The sequence below is a fragment of the Cyanistes caeruleus genome, chromosome 9 (assembly GCF_971803275.1).
Source record: "Cyanistes caeruleus chromosome 9, bCyaCae1.hap1.1, whole genome shotgun sequence".
In the NCBI taxonomy this organism is placed as follows: domain Eukaryota; kingdom Metazoa; phylum Chordata; class Aves; order Passeriformes; family Paridae; genus Cyanistes; species Cyanistes caeruleus.
The window spans coordinates 29,843,904-29,868,542 of NC_141709.1; the positions used below are offsets into that span (position 1 = coordinate 29,843,904).

Below are 24,639 nucleotides of genomic sequence, written 5' to 3' on the forward strand. Positions count from 1 at the left end.
AATGGACAGGTAGTCAGAGCCTTGCCAGAGCACATTTCAGTGAGGCTTTCTGGGGAAAATAAGTTGAATTTAGCACTCAGAGGATAGAAAGACTAAAAAATGCATTCTGAGAATTAGGTTTTCAATGGAAACAAAGTAATAGCTCAAGCCAAGGAGCAGTCAGGAATGAGGCACAGTGCAGTTACCCCTAGGCTCAATCAAATCTGAGATCTGGCTATATGCAAAAGTCCAGCTTAAGACAATTTAATACATTTTCTTGTAGTATCAGATCTCAGTCACTTCCCATTCACCTTAAATTGTGGCCTAGTCACATTTTCATCATTGCATTGACAGGGAAAACCAACACAAAGGGACAAAAGCAAGAAAAAGAAGAGCCCTGGAAACCCTGTCACCACTTTCTCCCTCCCTTTCCCCAGCCTGTTCACTCTTGGGTCATCCCAGCCCTCCCATCCCATCCCTCACACCCTTATTTCCAAGGCCTCAAGGCCTGTCATCACCAGGGAGGCAAACTGGCACATCCCTCTCTCCAGCCTGCCTTGGGAATCTGGGATGTTTGCAGTTTCCACATCCATGCAAATGACTGCTGCCAGCAGACCTTCACAGGAAGCAGGAATGGCTGCAGGATACATCCTGCTCCAATACTAAGGATAGCCCAGGCCAGGGTCTTTCATCACAAAGCTGCCAACAATCCTTTACTTTTCTGGATTCCAGCTCAGGAGAAAGCCAAACACCTCACTCAACCACAGTCTTTGGCCAGGACTGGGTGCAGAAATCCTCAACATTGCTGACATTAGAGGAGGTGGGAGAGAGCTTTCTCCAGACTCCCATCTCCACTGGAGATTTGGCACTGCTCATGGAACAAAAACAGCTGAAAGAAAATGCTTAAAAAGGAAGACACCTTTCTTCCCATTTCAGTTCCCTTCCTTCATTCAGTTTACAGGACTTATGTGATTTTGGGATCAACACTAAGTTTCAGATCCTGTATTTTTCTGGAGAAACACCATACGGACATCAGCCAATTGAGTCAACAGAGCCCAAACCTAATGAGAACTTCCTAATTTTTTTCTTCTTCTTGAGCACTCAGGAAAGGAAAGATTAATTTTCTGAAGGGAATGCTGTGATTTGAGTGTTCAAATTAAGTTGCCAAACTTTTGTTCTACCAGATATCCTCTAAGGAAGGGTATTTCTTCAATAGAACAGCAAGACCTTTTTTGAACTTCTAAGGAAACTAACAGGGAGAGACCAACATGCTCTGAAGTCAGAAACAGATGAAGATTAAACTAGATTTGCTTTCTTTTTGAACTAAATTAAATTATTATATTATTATATATTATTAAATATATTATTATATATTATTAAATTATTATATTTAAAGTGAAATGAAACTCAAGAGATCCAGAATTCCACCACACTGCAAGGTGGCAAGTTTCTACTTATGAACCACTTCATACTCTCATACAGGCCCTTCCCTGAAGTAAGTGCAACTTAATATAAGGTAGCTCCCCTTTTAGAAAAGAGAGCTGAAGTACCTTTGACAAGGAGATGCTGCAGGGAAAGACTGTGCATGTGGTTACTCACAAGTGAGCAACTGACACCAGGTGATTTGTTACTTTCTGGTAATTTATCCTGATGCCAAAGCCCTGAGGCCCGGCGCCTCCATGAACACATCTGCTCCTATCCACAGGCTCTTTAAAAGAGCCGAAACATCAACACAATAGTAATTTGTCTCCTAGTAGAACCAGAGACATTTGTGCACCTCGGGAGCAATGACTGTACACATGGAATGGATACTCTTGGAAAACCTGTAAAGTTCAGAGAAAATCTTGGGAAGGAAATACTGTCTGTCCAGACATTCTCATGCTGTGCTGTGTGAGACTGCCTGACCTACCCAGGATGGTTCTGCAGATCCAGCTGATCAGAACACAGATCCCCAAAGCTTCTGCTGGTGCCTAACTTGTCTTTCATCTACTGACACACAGCACAGCCCAGTCAAACCCTGCTGCTGGGAGATCAAGAGGCAGGTTCTCAGCTCATGCCAATCACCAAAATTCCCAGCACTCCAGCACTGACTCCAGTTCCTTTTCCAGAACCACTCAATTTTAGGGCCAATGAGTAACTCAGCTTTCATCTCCTATCTGCTTGTTGTAGTCTCATGTGACTCCTGACTGCTCAATTCTGTGATTTCACTGGGCTCTCCATTAGATCCAAACTGACCTGAAGGGTCATACACTACCAATCAGCCAAAACCAAAGCCCTGGATCAAATAAAATAACCATTTTTAAAAGCAAGGACAGGTTTGCTTACCCAAGTTCAGACAGAAATATAAGCTCTTCACATTCCAGGACAGCCTTTCAGTATTTTCCATTTTCATTTACATACCTTATAAAAATAGCCAACGTTTCACGATATATACTCACAGAAGTTAGTCCCTGAGGACAGATGCAATTTTTGTTTACATGGAAAACCTGTCATAGGCATTAAGGGATATACGAGCATTACTGTTAGCTGTTTGAATTGTGTCCAAAGAAAAAAATTAACTTTGTAATTAAAAAAACAAATCCTGCCTGAGGCTAGGCAAGGAAACCAAAAAAACAGTGGAGTAGATGCTCTGTACTGGGGAAAGAAGCACACTGTTCAGCATGGCAGCTGGCAGAGCCTTGATAAGCACAAAATGGAACTGCCTAAAGAAAAGAGCAAAGGGAAAAAAAAAAATCTAAACTCTCCAGGGAAAGCAGTAAAACACGAAGAACAAAATGTGCCCTTGAGCTCAGTGCAGTTTAAGTGCTCCAGGAGTTCCTTCTAACATCCAAATTCCATGAATAAATCCCACAGAGACAAACTCCAGAGCCCATCTCAGTGTTCACACTTCTCCAGAGAGTTCCATCACTGGTGTAACAGGATGGTGCTTTCCTTCCTGCACAGTACCAGTAATTCACAACATTTACTAATGACAACAGCTAAGTCAGTACCAGTTTGTGGCAGATACTGATCAATCCTGCAGCTCCACTGGAGCAGGTGCTGTAGAACATCCTACAAAATCTAAGAGATAGGACACAAAAGAATAGTCTGAGATACAATACCAGCAAATACCCTCCCCTGTACTTCTGGAATAATTTTAATATAAATATAATATAAATAAATATATTTATAAATAAATATAAATTTAATATAAATAAAAACAAGCTAAAGAGTTCTCGATAGCAGCAAAATATTTAAACACCTGGTAGCTTCTGGATGAACCTGAAACTTGTGATGCAGAAAAATGCAATCCATCTTCCTTCCCCATTATGTTATCTACTTAGTATCTAAAAAATATTCTTGATATCTCACTCACCACAGTCTTGACTTCATTACAGGACATGAAGTATGTCTCCTTCCAAGACAGGACTGCACCAACCAAGACACTTTTGTAAGCAAGATGTGACAGTATGAGATCTCTAAATATGAAAAGCTATTCCAGCAGTCTGCTAATGTACAGCAATATCAGCGTTCTGCCCTGCTTTATATGGAACTCCTTGACAGACCCTCTGTAATTCAAAAAACAGAATAAAATAATTTATGTTCCTTGTGTATCTATTGGCAATAATACTTACACAATTTTAATGAATTTGCTGGTAAATCAATAGCTCTGTTTCTGTTCTGCATTACAAGTATTACTGCATGTCAAATAAATCATTGTAATGAAGTTTGATGAGCAAAGGGTTTGATGGTGGTGTTCCATAATTATAAACATCAGCAGCAAGACTTTTTCAAATCATGAAAGGAAAAGTGCTTTGATGATTGCAAGTAAATTCCCTGATTAAAATTACTTTAGACATTTCAAGCAATGGAAGTCTTCAAATCTGGCCCTGACCTTTGCTCTTCAAAATATATCTCTTCGTTAGTAAATTGCATTACGTTTAATCATCAAAAAATAAAGACACTGAACATCACAAAAGCCACAGTACACAGTTGATTTATTTATGCAAATTTTAGAGATGCAGTTGCTCAAGCCATTTTAAAGGTATCCAACTTCTAAGGGAAGAGAAAGCTGTATCAACCTGATGGAAGCATTTGCTGCCTTCATATGGAAAGAATCAAAGGACTGAAGAAATAAAGTATCAGCTGAAACAGACACCACATTATCAAGACTATAAAACATGACTTATTTTCAAGTTTCTTTGATGCGAGCATTCAAAACTATAGCTAACGCTGAGTCAGGTGCAAGACTCGACAGAAGTAAAAATCACCTTCACCATTTCTAGTTTTTCATCAGATTCCTCCTATCTACGTATCAAACAACTCCCTGAATGTCTTGCACGCATGAAGAAACCAACTGACCCAACTAAATAGGTTTTGCTGTGAACTGTAAACAATTTAGGTGTTCCCATCAAAGAATAATAGCAAACAAACCTGGACAGTAACATCAGAACAGATGTGCAAATTGCCTGCTTGGAAATAAACAGGGCTTACATCATTTTCCAGCAGAAAAAAATGGGCTTTTACAGGAGAAATCTTTTTTTTTTGTCACTCCTTAACATCCTGAAATACTTCTATGTATTCTCAGTTATTATGTTTATTGTTCTTGGTTACAACAATACATTCCAACTACACACCAAAGACATTTTCCCAAACTCACAATAACATGAAACATTCCCACTGCTCCTCCCTCCTTGTGTCTGTCCACGCCTCTAATGTTGCAGGGTGTGACTCTGAGGACATTTTGGAAAAGACATACAAAAAGAGCTGGTATTTCCAATCTTCACAAGATTGATGAGATTTCAAGGATATAATAAATGGCTGTGCTGGGAAGTAGGTGCCCTATGCTGCATTAGTTCAACTGGCACCTACACAGCTCAAAGAACTGGGAGCAACAGAAACCTAATGAAGAGACCTGCATCTAGGAATGTCTTCTCCTCCACCTTCCTGATCCACAAAGGCAGTACAGGAACTCAGTGCTCCTCTGGTTTTGTACCTTTCTTACAGATCCCTCTGAGATTTGGGCAAGCACAAGAGCAAATCTCTCCTGAAAGCAGCATTATGATGACAGAGGAATGCTCCATGAAGCAAAGCTTGAAAGGGAATGCAGCATTCCTGCTAACAGTGAGAAACGGATCCAGAGATCTTTCTTCACTAACCATAAGCCTGAGAGAAAAAGCAACTATGAGAGAATGCAGCTGCATATAAATGACAGTATCTATCCTCTACCATACATGAGTACCCCCACTCTCATCTTCAGCTGTATTTCAAAGATGCACAAAGGAATTTAATGTTTATTCTGAGTGTTGTTCTTCAAGCTCTATCCAGCAGGTTTCTTTCCAGAACAGCTGCATGGACAGCCCACCATGAGACTTAAGGATGGTGCTACAGCTGGAAAAGGGGATGCATTCTTCATCCCTGAGTCCACTTCAGGTGCTGTTCTACACAACAGACATAACCCAACCACAGCAAAACCTGAAGAATTCAGAATATACCAGCACAGTAGCTCCAGACAGTTCCCTCACAGATGAAATGTCAGTGACAACCTCACTTCAGAGGGCAGAATAGATACCGAACAGCAGCAATCCTATCAAGACAATAAAGAACACGATGCACAATGGATTTGGGCATGAAGTCATTATCACTGACGGCAAATACAATTCAAGCAACCAAAGAAAACAGCACATAGAAAGAGGACCAGATAGATGGGAAAAGGCAGATATTCAGGCATCAGCATGGTGTGCTGTTCTTGAATGGTCATCCCTGGGAAATTCAAATAAATGAGGGAGAGGCTTTGCTGGAGACAAGACTGGCCCGGCAACTGGCTGTAAAGGCATGGCAGCCAGCTAATTCCAAAGGGTATGGGCAGCAGATTGGAAGGGATCAGCAGAAAGGAATCTGTTGTGTTGTCTGCCAGAAAGCACTGGAAATAAATTTTCATAGAAGTTGACTCTTTTTTTTCTCCAACCAGTAATACTAGTACAGTGAAGACAAACTAAACCAGCTGCCCCTACTGCCATGTCCAAGACATTCTGCAGAGCCCATGAGCCAAATCTAGAGGTGAGCATAACCAGGGTTACAGGAAATCTATGGTGGTGTGACTTGGGTCACCTCCAAGAGCCCTGGGCCTGTGTGCATCCCCATTGCCACTCCCCCCAGCCTGGTGTGTGCTTCTCTGTGCCTGTGGCTAATCCATAAATCTCATCTCCTCGTGCCCTGCCTGAATTTGGCTCTCTGCATACAGACCCAAGTGAAGGATGTTTTGGGGAGTCCAAAGTCTGGGTTCTGACAAGGCAGCTGAATGTTAAACACGTACTGAATCCCAGAGGGGAAACAGTGTGACTCTGGGAGCAATTAACTGCCATGCACCAGAGTGCAACTCACAGAAGGGAGGGGACAGCTTCACTTACAGCAAATAGGACTGGTGTGTGTGTACATCAGTACATTATAGAACCTACTGTAAAATCATCCTAAAAGCAACTACATTAGTGGGAGGTATTTGTGACATGTCACCTCTGGGTTAGTCCCAACTTCTACCAAATAACAGCAAAATCTTGACGTTTTTCTGAGGTGTTTCCCAAGGACATTCTGGTACCTAACCAAGGGGTACACAGCTGTCTTGCGCAGTCCCAAGGGACAGGTAGGTGGCCAGTGCCCACTTGTACCCAACCCAAAGCTTTCCGTTCACCTTCAGGAAGTTGTGCAATTCTGACTGAAACTCGCCACAGCCTCTTGTGCGCTACTTCCAACATCCAGAATCGCTTTAAGTAGCACCCTAAAGTTAGCCAAGTGAGCTAACACTTTCCTTTGAACCCAGGAGTCTTTAGAAAGGTCAGTAAATTTTTATACAATATAGAAGCGTGGTGTGCTTGCTACTTAACAATCCAGTTCTGTGCTGGATCTGTCACCACTACAGTAAAAAGTTTAAGTGTATCGTGTGCTTATAATAAATACTTTGCACAAAATTATTCATTCCACAGATGGACAAAAGGGACTTTAATGCTTACTTTGTTTGCAGAATGTTATATAAACCGTGCTAGTTACAGGCAAGAATATGGAAGCCGTTTTGTTCTATTAAATAAAGGAAACAAGGTTCACGTTTTAAAATTAATTCAATGAAAACTATTAAGTAGCTGGCTGTGAATGCTTTGGGAATTTTTATATACACACAGACATACACATTTTTACCTGATACTAATTTCCCTCCCCCCTGGCCTCTTAAACAAACACACTGTTAACCACATCATTCCCAAGGAGTTCTGCAAGGTTAGAGTTCCAAGCGAAGATGGCACAGCGACATTCATTACCCAAATATTGCAGCCCTGCCACATCTTCCAGCAGGCACAAAGGCAGGGTAAGCCAGAGGGGTTTTCTCCCAGCAGATGCAATTTGATCTCTCCCATAGTCATGCTGGTTTAATACTAATAGCTGAGGAGGAACAGCCACAGCCCTCTTGTCTCTTGGCAGTATCAGCATCACTTTGGGGATTAGTCCAGAGCAGACTTATGGCAAAGGAGTGATTTCTGAGAGCTTGTCTGTACTGGGGTTTGCCTTGACTTCAGCTCCCTTTGCTGGTTTCAGGGCAGCTGAGCTTTTGTCCTCAGCTGAGAACAACCTGACAGCCCCACGCCTTCTGCAGCCTGTTGTGAGCTTACAACACAAACCTAAACAAGGATTTTAACTGCTCCTCCCACAAGGTTCTCAACTTTCCAAGAGCAAAGGTGCTGGCTTGAAGGCATAATTTCCCTCTGTGATTACAGGCTCTCTTTTTATCCTCAACCACCTTTTTAGTTTTTCTACTTAACACTAAGCAAGATGTGATAACATTAGTCCTAAACATCCCCACAGCGACTGGGTGAGGCCACAAATTACAGGTTGCTCATCCAACTCATAATAAAGTTGGGGGTTTGAGGAGAACAGAGCTTCAGTTTAAATAAAGCCAATTGTTTATCAAGAACCACAAACCAAAGCAACAGGAAAAAATATTAGAAAAAAATAATGCATATAATTAGGAAATGTCACTAGTTTTTAAAGCACATTCATAGAACTTTATGTATCAATGTCTCTCTGAGCTTCCAACAACATATTTCTAATCTGTCACAGCACAAGTCACACATCATAAAAAGCAATAATAACATGGCTGGAGTCAGAGATCCCTGCACCGCTCACAGCTACCCTACTGTGGAGCTTTTCACTCTCCCAGATGATGCTTCCCATGGCTCCTTTATCTCTCGGAGCTTCATAATAACTCCTCCAGGACTTAAATTAAGATACTTGTATCAGGATGATAATTATGCATGTCTTTGAGAACTGCAAGGATAATGTATCAAATCTTTTAGCTGGCATGTTTTATTCTACAGCTTCATTGCTAATTTACTCTAATGACCCATTTACTCTCTGGATTGTGTATAGTCCACAATGGTTTAAATTACTCACCTGCTTGAACTTAAGCATTTGGCTTCTATAAAATGATAGGTAAGTGCAATGCAAATGTACTCTCCAATGATCAGTGTCATCCATGTCAAAATTTTAGCTGGGTAAACACAGCTCAAGTACACAGATTTGTTCAAGCACACAGATTTATGCCACCTTCAAACAGAACCCTTTGGTGAAGATCGGTGGAAATCTCTATTAGAGATGTTAGTTTTTATTCCTGGCTTTATCTAGCAGAGTTTTTAGCACAGCTATCTTCCATGATGTATTTTGAACATCTGCTAAGCCACATGAGCATCTTTAATGACAACACAGCAACCTCTCTGTGTAGTCATACTAAAAGCAGCAGGATATGGTTTTAATCCAACTGTCTTGAGCAAATGCAACACTTGGGTAACTGCAAAATTGTATTCAGCTCATCTGACTTCATCAGTAGCTCAGGAGTTCTCACAGCAACATCAACACCTGCAATTCTCAGGTGTACAGTGGGAGATCAAGGCAAGACTCCAGGTTATTTTGCTCCATCTTGCTGGGGCACCTTGACTCCAAAAACTTCAGCCTGGAGAATCCCCAAGAGTTATATATACACACAGTCACACAATGTGTCAGGATAGATTGTGTTCTTACTGAGATACAGCTCAGGATCCCAATAAAACTGAATTAGCACATCCAGGGAAGCTTCCTAGCAACAACAGATTTACTGACCAAAATTATAACAAACACCAAGCATTTGAAAGCCAGACTGGATCAGTAAGACCATTAGGAATTTTTCACTACCCATTGGATAAACATCTTGTTCTTATCAAAATCATACAGAAATTTAAGTGATGCTCTTTTTTCAATAAACACATGGGAAACCTGAAAGATGTCCTTCAGCATCCAAGATATATCAGTAGTTTAACTTCATGATACAAAATGGCAGGGAGAAGCAAATAAAGGAGAAAGAACAAGTGAACTATTGTTAGGATCATTTAGCTATTCAGAGAAAGAGAAAGAAAATGCAAGCATGTTTTCTTACGAAATAACAATAACAATTGGCTTTGTCATCTAATTCCCTATAGGTTTTATTGGTCTCCAATAGAGCCTTAGATGAAGAGCATCATGCAGAAGAACTCAGTGAGGGCCTGGCATGTGTTTGGGAAATCCAGCAGAAGGAAGGGAGACAGTTGTTTGAGAAAGGAAAATGACATAATGTGTGAAGGTGCAACAGAGGGAACCAAGGGATAACAGGATAAAGTGATAAAGTGACAAAGGATCAAGGACAAAGCAAATTATCAAATTTCCTGAAGACAAAGCAAGAAATATTATACCCAAAGCAGAGGAACACTGGAGCAAACAACAGGATTCATTCAGGACATGATGTGATCTAATCACTGGAAGAAAATGCTGAAGAATTATCCTTTCTATCATTTACCCACTTAAAAAAAAAAAAAAATCATTAAGAAATAAGGAGTTTCAGTTCTTGACTACAACAGAACCCAAATTTGCTGCAGAATAATCAGGGACAAAACCTACACAGAGTGAACTGCAAAACTGAACAGGAGACAGGCTTGTCAAATGTGAAACACTTTATTAGTAGAAGGTCAATCAACAAAATTAATTTGTGCAAGGCTGACACATGAAAATAGAAGTATTGCTTTAGTGTTTATGCTCTGGAAATACTATGGGACAAAACCCATGAAAATCTTCAATGCCGTTTTCAGAGCTGCTTTTCAGGGAGGAGCTGCCCTTTAAGTCTGAGTGACTAATGGCAATGAATGTAATCTGTTTTTTATTTGCGGTGCCAGGCTCATTTGGCTTGTGTAAAATGCAACCCTTTGTTTGGTAAACAAGCAAATTAAACTGGTGATCCAGAGAATCTTGGAAACTTTACTTAAATAAAGGAGCCTCTCTCTCTCAGATTCATGTCTTAAAGTTGGAAGATGTTTCCAGATTACCCTGGGCTTTGCTGTCAAGATCAAATAGGTTATCTTTGATAATATATTCATGCTGTATAAAAAAATAGAAGTAGTGAATAAACATGTATTTATTCATAAAGAAACAGCCTCAGCTCCTTAATGAAGCCAGAATAGTGCTGCCTGATGTATTAAAACTTAATTGAAACAGTTACATCATTGGAAATACCCTCAACAATTACAAATATCTATACTAATGTTATGATAGGAAGACTAATATAAAAAAATAAGGAAACAGGGAGAGGAAAGAAAAGTATGCCCAACAAGAACTGGATAATCCCTCCATAATATTGCTGAGATTTGGAATCTTTGGAAAGATAACCTAAGACATATGTGAACCTTGGGGGAATATTCCATGAGAGAGGTTCCTCCCTGGCAGTGAACAGGTCCATGGCAGCCAGGGTGACACACTGGCACCCCAAAAGGCAGAACCACACAGCACCACCCTGCTCCAGCTGAACTATGCCCATTTACTCACTGCCAGTGTGCCTGGAGCAGGAGTGCAAATATTCCCCGGGATTCATGTGAAGCAGCAATCCCCCCGTGTATCCGGGGCAAACACTGCTCCTTGCTGCTAAAGCTGCCCATCATGAAAGCAGCCAGAGACAGAAACACAAGTGCAGCTGCTCATGCCGGTGAGAATAAACTGCTTTCCTCTCCCCAGCTCTCAGCATCCCTGGGCACAGCAGAGGCTGCAGTGACAAAGCCTGGGAGTTTCGAGTATGTCCGAGGCTAATGCAAGGAGCAAGTCGGTGCCTCACAGGCACTCACTATTTCCAGACCATGGAAAATGCAATGCTGAAAACAACTCGTTGATTCTCATGCTGCAGCTCTTCTGAAAAATAAATTATGCAAAAATGACACCCTCTGGCTGCCTGGGCTGAGCTGATGTTTAACATCTTAGACGAGACTGCTGTCAGGTACTGACAGAATTTGGAAAACACTTGCTACAGAAACCAAAGGCTAAACAACACTGAGAGACTCCTAGGACACTGCTGGCCAAAACACTTGTTTCTCTCTTTCCTGCCGAACTAAGGCAGCAGAAGCAGGATTCCCTCTGCTGCATTATCAACAGATCACTGTGCTGAACCCCAGGCAGTTGCACATATTTAAATGCACAATTCAAGTGTAAAGGAGCTGGGGAAGATCTAATCTTGGCCCAGTGACATACAGGGTGAAGTAACCCATTCCTAAAAACTAAAGTTAGTTTGAGAAACCAGCAGTCAGAAAACACATCTTTCCCTCCACAAACGGAATAAGCTGTTAAGCAACCAGAGACATGATAAATCTAGAAGCCCTTGCCATCGTTTTCACTGGCTGGAACTGCCCTTGATTTATACCCAAACATAAAAGTCTGACAAACTAAAATATGCAAAATAAGATAAATTGAAGCAGGTTCCTTCTGAGCTGGGACATCTCTTCCATCTCTAGCGAGTAACACAGTTGAGAACACATGTAAATCCATTTTTTCTGCTATTTCTCATTGAGAGGTTAAGCTCAAGACAGCAATAAACTCCCTTCTGAATTGTTTTGATTTTGTTGGTTTAAACTTGATCCTCAATGGTTGGATTTTTTTTTTTTTATTTGATTATACACACTCTCAGGAAGGAATGCAGAGGACTCTCTCCAGCTTCCAATTAGGATGATGAGATTACCTTGAATTTTGTAACACTGCAGCTGATATGTTAAACTGAAGATAGAGTAGCCCCTTTGCCCCAAGGTATGTGTGATTTCTAAGAATCTACATATGCCAGTATCACTGTTTGGATATTAACTCGATGCAAAATAAGCAGCCAAAACACAAATTAGAGCTGGTGGTAAACCAACTCCCAATCTGTTTGGGACCGTGCACTGAGATCCCCCAGGAATTTGCTGTAATATTTTGGCTACTCTCAGCCTGCTGCCTGTGTACGTGGTCACAAGCAGACAGTCAGACCAACACCCTAATAATAAGCAAAATATGAAATACTATGATAGCTTGAGATAAAACTCTACCACACACTCATGCACTCGTTGTTCTTTTTCCTTCACAGATAAATCATCAGCTGTTAGGAGCAGGGGGGAATTTATACCTTTTTTATCTCCTGGATCTTTCCTAACCCAGCACATTGCCAACACCATGTTAACGGTTTTTGAATATGCCCCTGAAGAACAAAGATACTCCTTTTGCCAGATCCCAGTATTTACAAGCAAGCCCAAATCTGTGAGAAAATTCAATTGAACGCAGATGGCAGGAAATTCCTCTAAAATGACAGTGGCCAAATTCAAACCACAAGACATGAAAATAACCCAACGTACTAGACATGAAGAACATATCTTATAGATTTTTCCTCATGCAATTCACAATCTGTGATTGATTACTGGGAAGACAGACTGCAGATTTATTGGACTTCTGTAGAACAAGTATTCCATTTGCAACAATTAAATCTTATGTGGTTAAAAAATAGGTTGGAGGAACCAGTGGATGGCTCTGACACTGAGGAATGCATTTCTAGGTTGTCCATAACACTGTAGCTTGTTTAATTTTGCACTACATCCCACTGTGCACTGATTTGTTAAGTGTAATTAAACGGATTGACTCAAATTTTTTGTCACTGTATCAAAAAACTAGACTTGAGAAATATTTGTATTATCATAATTTAATTTTTTCAACAACAGAATTTGTCCATCTTTTTTGGGATTTAACAGCAAACTTAATCCTTTCATGTCCTTTAAAAAAAAAAAAAAAGATGCTACACACATGGCAACCTACAGATGAAGGCTGGACAAACTAGACATGCTTCAAACTTATATGATGAGGAAGATAGGAAAATGAAGTTTCCATGCCAAAGAGACCAACTACATATTGGTGGCTGGACTAAATCTGGAAATCACTGAAACACCAGGAATGTGTACTTCTCTCTGTGTCTGCTATAAAACTCTGTGGCAACTTGTGGTTAGAAAGGCTGGGTCTCATATCAGACAAATCTCACCTGCACCACAAGAAACAGAACAGCCATCTTCTTTCCTTTTGCTTTGCCTCAAATCCAGGTGACCAGGCAATTTTGAAGGACAGCATTCACACATTACATTTCTGCTACCACTTGTTTTTGTTTTGTTCAAATTTTCAGGATTATTATTATTTGTGTCAATACACAAATTAATTACTTACCCTCCAGTTGTGGGCACTGTGGTTAGCTGGAGAAAGAAATGTTACCAAGCAGCTTAACAACATCAGGAAGCATGGGAAGACCTTGCTGAGGAGAGCAAGGAGAAGGTTTGAGGCTACAAATGGGTATCCCATTAGGTACCACTCACTGCCCCATGTCCTCCTTTCCTCTGACCACCCAGAGGAACTGAGCTCCTTCCCTCCCCTCCATTCCCTACCACAGCTCCTGCTAGGACAAGACAGGCAGCAGAGCCTTCCTGCTGGCCCTCATGGCAGGCAGAGGCTGCGTGCTGGCCACAGATTGTGTTGTACACACACAACAGACAGAAACCTGGCAGCCCCTTTGCTCTCTGCACCGACCCACAAAGCCCTCCCCGGCCTCTTCCACAGCACATCCATCAGCTTCCATGGGAATTCTGCACGCGCAGCCAACGGGAAGCAGAGATCCTGGCTGAGGCCTGCAAACGATACTTGTCTAACAGCACACAAAACAAACACAAACTATTTTCAAATTAAATACCATCTCCTCTCCCAGTCACTGGGACACAGGTAGTAAAGGCAGCTTTTGGGCCCTGATGAGGATTTGGCAGTCTCTCCTCCGGGCAGAAGGAGACAGCCAGTGTGGATAACTTATTCTACAATTCATTTGGTGAATTGCTCAAGCATGAGCTGCCCAAGGATATTGTTAGACACCACCAGCTATGCTGATTTTATGAGCAATAGTAAGTTCTGTGCTGGGGCTAGGAATACCTCTTCTTTAACTTGCCTCCAGGTACTTTTAATATAGCTGTGAGAGCCTGGAAAACAATCTGCCTTGCAGTCAGGCTTTCTCTCCCTCTGTCTTTATCCTCACCCTTCTCTCCACATTTCCTTTTTTCAAAATAATTCTTCAAACTCAAAAGTTCAAGGAGATATCCGTGGAAAGAACAGTGAAAACATGAAAGCAATTATGACTCAATCATGAAAATATAAACAAGTCTGATTCTGATCTTTCAGTAAATTTATATGGGTAGAAATACATCGAATTTATTGCAATTGTTACCAAATGACAATAGAAAACGCAATATCAAAATTCTAATTTCTGTGTCAGCCCTTGGAAGGATAATCTGTCAAGTAACTATATTCCAGTGCTTTAAAAGTGCATCAAAAGGGATGCCTGTATAAAAAGGTGTTAGTGAATCCCTCACACTTGATATCTGAACACTACTGAACCAAAGCACTGATCTGGGAGTAAAAGTAATGCTATTTTGACTCACTCATCTTCACTGAAGCCAATGAAAACCCTCCCACTGAGCAAAATCAGACCCTTTTAAGGATGACAAAGAAAATCTGGTGAAAGTTAGCAGGAATGTGATATGATTAACATCTGCCTTTAGCATCCAGGAGAGAAAACTGGCTCTGAGCCTGACCCTGTGCTTTAGGTGATACAATTTTTCAAGACATGTTTTTTAAAAGAGTGCTGGATCTACTGAATCCCATTGCCTGACCCTGAACTTCTCTCAGTTACTCTGATCCTGTAAACTCACACTCTAGCTGAACACAACTGCCAAAAAAGTATCCACTCTTGATTTCAGGAGAACAAGCGCCTTCATATATTCCATATATTACATCTCTTATTAACAATTTATTACTTTTTTGTTTGAATTCAGTTTCCAGCCCCCAGTTTTTACTATGCTTTTTTTTCTGCTGCATTACAAATCCTTTAATGTACAGAGCTAAAAGTCACTCAACTTTTCCAATAAGCTGGAAGGTGAAGCGCTCATGTCCAGTAAGGTTTCTTCCTCTTTAATGCACTTTTTCCAACCTGTAATGCTCTACTGGGAGCAGCACAAAACTCTGTAACACCTCAGTGTATGTACTGCCACTGATGCCCAGAACTCAGAATCACCTCAACAATTCAAGCTTGCCAGGACAAGCTGTCTCTCCTACTGCCCCAGCAGTGTACAATACCAAGCTGTGCTAAAATAATTTTTTCTCAATGGGTTCCAACTTGTCAAACAACTGAAAATGTACCTGTCACACTACTCTGCTCTTGTCATTATACAGCACTGAAAACACCTTCACATCCTGCAGAAAGTTCTATCAGCAATGGTTCAGGAGTTCCAGTCTCAAGTGTTAAAAGGCTTGATCACTGCATACACAAACCCACTGGATCCACCTGCTTTGGACTTGCTACTGTCAGTTACTCCGAGCCAGCACTTTTATCTGTTGAGCAAATGTTTCAGCAATATCACATAATGTGTGTTGGGGGTTTTATGGTTTCTGATTGTTTGAGGGTTTTTTTAAGAAAACCTCAATCCATTAACCTCATAACCTCAAGGAAATCTGACATCAGATTTCTTGGACAAGACGCACTTTCCTTACAACCACACTAAAATAACTGCATGCCTGTTCTTCAATACTTCATCAAACCATGATACTGCCAAATATTAAGTCCCATTAACTGGCTCAACACCACCCCATGTGTTCATTTTTATGTTTTGGTCCAACATCCATTTCATGCTACTTTTCACAGCGATGCCATCAGTAAAAGTTTCAGGCAAGGAAAAGAGCCACTCTATTGATGTGACATATTAGCAGCAGTGTCCAACAACAGTCACAGAAGTCATGGCTCCTTAGTTCCAGAAACAGACACACACTGATTTTGTACACAGTGCTCAAACAGAAAGGCAGGAGAAATGGGGCAAGGTGGAGGAAGGGAAAAGAAGTGGAGTGTGAGCTTCGCTCACAGTCTCAGTAGCTGCTCTATATCCAAGGAACACACTGCAGGGCAGCTGCGGCTGTCAGAACCTCTCAGGGCTATTAAACACCTCAAGAAAACTATCCTTTGTTTTTAGTAGTATAATTCACTCTAAGAGATAAGAAGATCTCAGAGATCCTCATTACCCTTTAATTTATTCCTCTGAAGCACCATTCCACAGTGAGCCTTGGAAGACTCCTTCTCCTATGCTCAGCTCTGAGCCTGGGTAGCAATCTTAACTCCTGCCAGTACTGTAACTGGAGACAGGATCAGACATCTCCCAGCTGTGTGCATCAAGAGGATGAACTCACTGCAGACCTCTGGGGTCAGCCTGGGCTTCATTCAAACTTGTGCAGGAGTCAGCAAAGCCAGCTGAGTCATAGGCAATCTGCTTCCCACAGAGCCATCAGCTTTTGAGGATGAAGCAGTTGCTACTGCTGCAACACTGATTTGTGTCACACTTCTGATCCCATGTGACTCACCCCCACGTTCCCTAGCTATCTTATCCCTGCAGTTTCTTTGTCCCAGTCTGTCTCCAGGCCATGCTGAGGGCAGCACAAGACAGCTATGTGGCAATGGTTATCCAGTCACCCATCTCACACTGCTGAAGAAGAGAAATCCCCAGAATAGCTCCTGCCCTCAGAGCTGACACCAGGAGAACGAGGGGATCTCTCCAACTAGTCAGAGAAACAGTAAGTATGGAGAGGAAAGGCTGGAAAGTGAAAAACTGACATCAGGTCTCGAAAAGCAAAATTTCATTAATCTGAGGAGAAAGAATGGGAGATGCATCCAAGGAAAGTGGTTGGAGGGAGGAAGGCAAGTGGACAGCAACGATCCTACAGAACACACTGTTATCTGTTGTTTAAAAAGGGAAGCAGTGTAAAAGGAGTGTAAGTGCACAGGATGAAATTAAGGACAGGAAGCCAGAAAATACAGTCTGATAAGAGAGATCTATCAGCTACACAGAAGTTTCTCCAGAAAATACAATCCTTGACCATATGGAGAAATCACTAGTAAATCTGCAGTACAGACAAACCCCACAGTGGCAGAAGGAGCATTTAGTCAAACAACTCTTCTCTGGCAGAATTTAGGATAGAGACACTCCTGTATATAAGGATCAACAGGAGTTGACAAAGTTGACTCAGTGCCTCTGAGCAAACTGCAAACAGGGGTAACTTCATGCCACGATGTAAAGTTGAAAATGAACCAGGAGAGCCTGCAATACAAGATGCTTTGAAGAGTACAGAATGCTATTGCTAAAATGGGAGAAAATCTAGTGGAGCAAAGACAAGAAGTACCACCCAGGAGCAGAAAGAAAATGAAAGGATAAGGACCTAAAAACCATGACAAGCCCTACAAGAGCTCTGCTGTGTTTGCAGAATTGTCTGATTAAGCTCTTCAAGGGCAACACAGTTACTGTAAGTGATGTCTAACTCATGTGTGAATCACCCCTCTCCCCATTCCCTGCTCCTTGTAGAAAAAAAAAAAAGGGGGGGGAAAAAAAAAAGGGGGAAAAAAAAAGGGGGCATACTTCTGTAGTGCTCTTCACAGAAATTACTCACTCAGCTGTGCTGGCTGCGCAGTCACAACACAAATACCTTCCACTAATGTTGCTCATGGTGACAACCCCTTCAGCATCTACCTAGAAGCCCAGTAGTACAGCTATTCTACCAGGAAAGGTGAAGGTAAAACCATCCTCTACAGACAGTGGTTTTGATTTTGCCAGGTTTTTTCCTTGTCCTGCCTCAAACTGCCCCCTGCTCAGGTACTGTGAGCACATGTGTGGGCATTGTTAATCCTGGTAAACACACAGCTATTACTGGAAAAAGAAGGATACAAATAACTTATTTGATTGACTGCATAGGCAATACTCAAAACACTTCCCACACCCGGGTGAACTGAGCTGCAAGAGTGCCTGTGCCCACAGTGGGTGGGATCTCCAGGATCTCAAGCCTGGAGCCAAAAGACACATCCACTGCATGCATTTACAAATTGCTCTTTAGGGAAAACAAAACAAAACAAACCCCACCTTTAACAAGTACTGATGATACATATCTATCAGAGGTAAAAAAATCAGAGGCAATTACAGATCCCTAGAGGGGAGCAGATAAAAGTGAACAGGAAATAACCAGAGGAATTCCAAAATCCTATAACCGGGAGGAAGATTTCTATTATGTGCTGTTCGAAGGTCAGCATGAACCAGCACAAGCAGCACAGTTCCATTTAAACCTTCACACATTACTGATGATCTCGATCACATGCTGGAGCTCTGAACTGCTGAGCTGGATCCATCAGCACAGATGGCAGATGGAAGATGGCAGAGTCCGGCAGTGCTGTGGAGGTGGGTGATGTTATGAGCAGGGTTTGCTGTGACTGAGCACTGAGTCACTCTCCCTGGGGTGACAGGGCAGGGTTAAGTCCAGCCTACAGCCGTCTTTGATGACAATGCCCCTCTCTGTGCCACACATAACTGTTTGATGGGGCATGTGCTCAGCAGCCCCTGGAACCACCTCAAGGTCACAGAAATTCTGCCTGGTCACACTGCGGTGCTGGTTCAGTGGCAATTTAAAAGCAAGATTCTCTCTCGAAGTACTCCTGACGCCATTCTCCTCTGCACGAGTAAACAACAAAGAAGTCATTTCAGTTTCTGTAAACATGTTTTTCTTCATGAGCTGGCTGCTTGGTGTGCATTACATGCCGTGCTGGCACGGACTGAGATGTCTTACAAAAACGCTTTCCACTAATACTGGAATCTTTCTACTCTGAAGGAATGCTGGGTTGCACAAGAGAGGCATCAAGAATCAGTTCTGCCTTTTCCCCCACAATTTCAGATACCGAAGAATTGGTTTTATGTTAATTGCACATTCCAGTTTTACAAAGCCCTTGGGTGTGAGTCAAAGTTTTAAAAGAACTTTTTTTCCCCATTTTTTCAGAGAAGGAGAAGAAAATTATAATATTTAAATAAAGCTAAATGAGAACTTACAAGGCTGAAATAGAGAACACCGATTGTTCCAGAATGGAACAGCCACATTCTGTTCTCACTCTAACTGAATAAATAGAATAAAAACAGTGCATGCTATGAGAGCAAATGAAGAGAGATTTTTACCTTACAATTTTATATATGAAACAGATTAGTAGGTAACTGGTGTGGGAACTTGAAAATATGCAAAGCAGGAAAATACTTTGTTTGGGATGCTTTTCTACAACCATCAATTGGAGTTATGACTGACTCCACTGAAGTGTGTTTTCTTTCCCCTCTGGTCTTCTCTAGGCTAGATTCTTACAATTCCTCCAATGGAAAGCATGATGTCCCTGATACGATTTTGATGAAAACCTATTAAAATAACTGTGTCATTTTTGCTCTCTATTAATCAATACTCCAAAGCTTCCACTGGGGATCTCCTGTCACATTCTGATAAGAATCCCCATTTTTCCTAGAGAGGTGAGGAAAAGCATGCAGACTTGTATGCCTGTTATGAGATGAAAATTTCAATATAACCAGCAATGCAGCTTGACTGTGAATCTCCAAGTGCTGCCGCTTCCCAAGATAAATGCAACATCAAACTCATCCCTCCCCTGAGCTGTCATTCACCTGCTTGGTACGGATTCTTACCAAGTCAGCAAGGCTCTCCCAAACACTCTGCAGTAACCAGCTAATCAAGAGGATATTTCACAAATACAGGGACTGTGGTGTACTGTGGGCAGTGGATCATGGAAGGAATTGGAATATAAGGTCCATTAAAAGTCAGCAGGATTTGTACTGTTCCATTTAAGAGAAACAATTTTTGGAGTAGTTCTGATTAATGTGTACCTACTGTCAGCCTTTATAGAGATTCTCCATTTGTGCCACTCTCCCTTTGTGCCAAAAAGTACCAGCCTCGCTTCACCTCCTTTGAAAGCTAATCAAAATCTGTGCCTCAATTCACTACAGCCTATCCTAAACTTTACACTTAAATTCAGTCTTGCACTCATTCTAATCTGGGAGCACAAGAGCCTTTTACGAAAGTCAGGAGAGACACCCACAACTTCAGCTCTTAGGTGTCTGAATTAACCTTTGGGAAATACCTTTTGTCTTACCATTAACTGCAGAACATGCCTACAGATCCGGCCCTTCAGCAGAAACGGTTTTAATTTGAAAGTCTAAATTTAGCTGGGATGTCACTCGTAAGATGTGTAAGTCCAGAGGGACTTTACCGTACATTTGATTATTCAACTGGAATATTTTTATCTCCACAATCACCGGCTCATTTTGCTTGTTTTAAATTAATAAACAGAGGCTACAGTTTTCAAAGGCACGTTTTGCAGCAGGCATCTAAAGGGGAAGAGTTTTGCTTTCTGCGCAGCTGGCAGAATGAATGAAGAGGAGCGGGAGCCGGGCGCGTCTCGGTGCGGCGCTGCTGCCGGCAGGGACGCTCCTGGGGCGGAGGCCGTGCAGCAGCCCGAGAGCAGCGCCGTGCCGCGGTGGCCGTGCCGTCCCGGAGCCACCGACAGGAAAAATGAATAAAAGGTTGGTTTTCTACCCACGTTCTGCCACAGGGAACGAACGGCCCTTGCTCTGCTGCTCACGCTGTCCTCATTACCCGAACCCCCGGGATCAAATCCTTAGGTCGCTGTGTACATGATCTGATAACTGCATGCAGCAGCTTTCCAGCCTTTTCGCGCTGCTCTGAGATGTCACAGGTACTGTAACTCAACTCAGCTCCCGGTATCACCTTTCCAGCAGCCATTATCTTATCTACTATCTTTGCTCTTTAGTCTTAAATGAAGTTAATTCCAGTCAGACTGCAGAATTTACTACAAAAGCATCTTATTTCTTGCGAGCACATTCTTTGGGCCACCAGAGTGCTTTATGCCAGATGTGCGGCTCTGTACACAGTAATGGGCTTCATGAATTATAAACCTTTATGAAGGAATAAAACAGTCTCTCAACTGCCCCTTGAAACAGTGAATGAAAACGCAGCAGAAGAAACATCTGCCCACTGGGCTCATGTCCACGCTGTGCTAGAACATCTCATCACCAAGATCAGCTTGGCACTGCATACAAGAAACAGCTGTAAAATGCTGAAGGAGAAATCCTTGTTTAGAGTGCAATTAGAATGTGCTTTTCTTGCTCAAACAGATTGTGATGTGAAAATAAATATACACAGGAAAGCTCAGATTTACTGCTCTGTTAACTAGACAGGTCTCCTATGGCTTGGATCATTCAGTGACAGCCTTGCCCTCCCCCTAGACTCCCCTCTGTTCTCACCATCACTCTATAGATGTGAACCACCCTACTTCAAAACATCATTTTCTTTTTGTCATTTGGCATGATGCAGCTCCCTCCCTGTAGTCCCATTTCTTTGCCTCCCAACCTGAACATCACTTGTATTTTCCTCTAAGGAAGGCCACTGAATTCCCTTGGTGCAGATTAAGTTATCCAGGAGACAAAGTCTTACACACAGAACATGGATAACCCACAACAAAGGCCCCTGGGCAGTTATGTACCTTTACAGAAGAATTACTGGCTCCTCTTTCATTTATTCAGAAAAAGGTCACCTGTGATTATCCCCAGTGTGTGCCTGCACACCAGCCAGTACATGAACATTAACTCACAGTAAGTCTGATATGCCCAGAGTGGGACAAGCTGATTCCATGTCCTGTAATACTTCCCTCAACATGTCTGCACACCTAAACAGCCAGCAGCACTTCAGGAAACCTCAGACATGTCCCCCCTCTTTTTAACTGGGCAGAATGTCCTGGAAAAGAACTGGGAACAAGTGGGGCCAAAAGCCTTTTAATTACTTTTTGCCAAGCTCAGAACTGCTCAAGTTCAAACATATGGATAATGACAGTGTTTTTAAGAGCTCAGCTTTTTACTGATGTCCAAAATTTTCACTGCCACCTGCCCTCAACAGCTGCCCAGCACCTTATGAAGAAATCAAGCTCCTCTTCCAGATGCTTCTGTGTGATTTTAGAAGTCTGAGTATATTCTACTTTCTTTCAGGACTTGATACAATATTCAGTAATTCATAGCCTAGCTGCAGCAACCTTATTTCTCAATTATTTAAAATATTTCCTTTCTCTTCCCATGAAGTTTCAACCTGAAACAATCTGGCTCCTCACTCAGACTAAAACAAAATACAAGGATCAGGGTGGATAAGGTATGAATGGAATAAATACACAAAAGCATGCCTGACTGAATGAAGTACCTATTCAGATGGGTACTTGTTCATCCAAGGCCCAATTTTCCCATGTACTCTGCCAGTGCCACAAACTGCACCCATGATTTTCCAGCAAGTGTGGCTGGTAAACAGGCTCTACTGCCAGACAGGAAAAAAGTGTGATTTGCCCCCAAAACCATTCCTTTGTTAAGTACCTAACATTATTCCTTTTGATTATGTTCTACGGACTGTTTCAGTCCATGGAACCTAGGATGGCACATGCCCATGCTACAAACTCAATGGAAGAGCACTCAAGGGCTGCAAACAAATGGAAATTGCAAAAAATCTCTGTTCAGTGTATCCATGGCTACGCTCTCGGGATTGAAGTTAAACTCCAGCCAAAATGGACACTGTACAAACAAGGGGACAGCCGACATAAGCAAGGCAGAGAATGTACCTCAGAATAAGAGGTCCCACAGAGATTTGCAACTTTATCTCAAACCCAGAGATAACAGAAGGTGACCAAGCTACATGATGAATGCTATGAAGGTAACCAGGGAATGAATAATTCTCACCTCCTTGTATCACAAGATGATCAACAAGACTTCAGCAGAAAGGAACCACCCCATAAGCACAGCACTGCAGCACCTCCTCTGAGATATCCAGGATCACTGCGGGCTGAGATGGGGCTCTCGATTAGATGGATCAATGGTCCAAACCACTTCGACAAAGCCTTTATTTCTGCTATCCAGAGTTATCACTCCTAAAGGAAAAGGGCTTTTTCTTTTTCTTTTTTCCCCTTTCCCCATTTTCTGAGCTGTTTAGAAGCTAGGAGGGATAGAGCACACAGGGCTCCTGTCACCCAGGGAACAGACACTATCCTCCCAGGAGCTGGTCAATAATCACAGCTGTATTAACTGGCATCAGCTAACAGTTACCTTAAGCAATAAAACAGTCTCAAAGCTGGAAGAGTCCATTAGAGAGCAATTACTCAGCATAACAGGGAAGGTAATAATTTTCCATATCATACCTTCAAACTTCCAGACACATGGCACTGAAATCCAGTACAGCTCAACTGTAAATCAACTGTGCATCACAGGACTATTAAATGCTTTCAAACTGTTCAAAAAGTGTTTTCCCACTGCTTCGTACAAATTGAATCAAGATGTATTCACAGCTGTATGAGTATCAGAAGGAATAATAATTTATTTTTTTCTCAATTTCAAAATCAATTTCTATTGGTGTATCTAATTTAATAAATTTTTTGGGTCCGTTTTCACAGAATATGCTGAAATGCAGGAAAGAAAAACAGTTGTTGACACCTCAAGCAGGCATCTTTAGTCATGAATGGAAGCTTATTGTGCAATAAAAATGAAAGATCCAAAAAGATCTTTAAAATAACTTGTAAAGCTTTTTGGAAAGCTCACAGTGATGAATTTGTTGCTTGTTTGCTAAGAAAATCCAGCTTAGATTTAAGATGAAAGTGGTAGAGAAGCCAGATGTTAGGACAAATATCTGAACCCAACACAGTGCAAGAACAATTTAGTACTCATGTTTTTAATGATCCCCCCCACTTCTCATTCCATTTTGACTTCCCTGGAGCATGATGGCCTTTTAAAATTATCTCATTCTACCCTAAAGGTCATGCTATAAAACTCAAGTTTGAGTTTTATACCAGCAAAATTATTTCAGTCATGTGACAAGTTTCCTTCAGGACACAAAATGACAGATTTCCTTCACTAACATGTCATTAAATGTTGTGCAATCTAAGCAGTAAAATACTACTAAGCAGCTAACATGGATTATGGACCACTCCACTCACGTTCCTGTAAGGTGCAAAAGAGAGGAGGCACCAAATGCAAACATCACATGGCAGTTTCTGTGTAATCACAATGGGTCAGCTTTTAGTGGGGAGTTTCACCAAAATACAACAAAGCTATGAAAAACCATCAGAGGATATTGTGAATGCATATGTTCAAAAAAGGGACTAGAAAAAACTGTGGTAGCTGGACAGCTGAAGGCCTATAAAACACAAGCACTAATTCAAGAAGTCTCCAGGCTGCACACTATTAGTGGCAGGAAGTTTGATTACATGCTTGACTCCTGCTCTTCCTTCAGCATTTGCTGCCACTTTCATTAATATAGAGAATATTGAACTTGAATCCAATATGGGTGCTTATGCATCAGAGAGCATCAATCAAATTTATCTGTCTCATGGAAAAGAGATTAGAAGGATCTCCAAGATGTCACCTTTACAACTCT

At 41.7% G+C, this 24,639-nt stretch overlaps 1 protein-coding gene across 15 annotated transcripts in view; it reads right to left on the reverse strand.

Annotated features, from left to right (window-relative positions):
• The window catches only part of GLIS1 (GLIS family zinc finger 1), a 187,669-nt gene that overhangs the window by 118,502 nt on the left and 44,528 nt on the right, over window positions 1–24,639 (reverse strand). For 2 of the 15 annotated variants that reach the window (XM_086842195.1, XM_086842196.1), the window contains exon 2: window positions 3,335–3,527. The exons of the other annotated variants lie outside the window; for them this stretch is intronic. The gene's annotated coding sequence lies outside the window, so the exon portion shown is untranslated. The remainder of the gene's footprint in view (window positions 1–3,334; window positions 3,528–24,639) is intronic. 15 annotated transcript variants of the gene reach the window in all.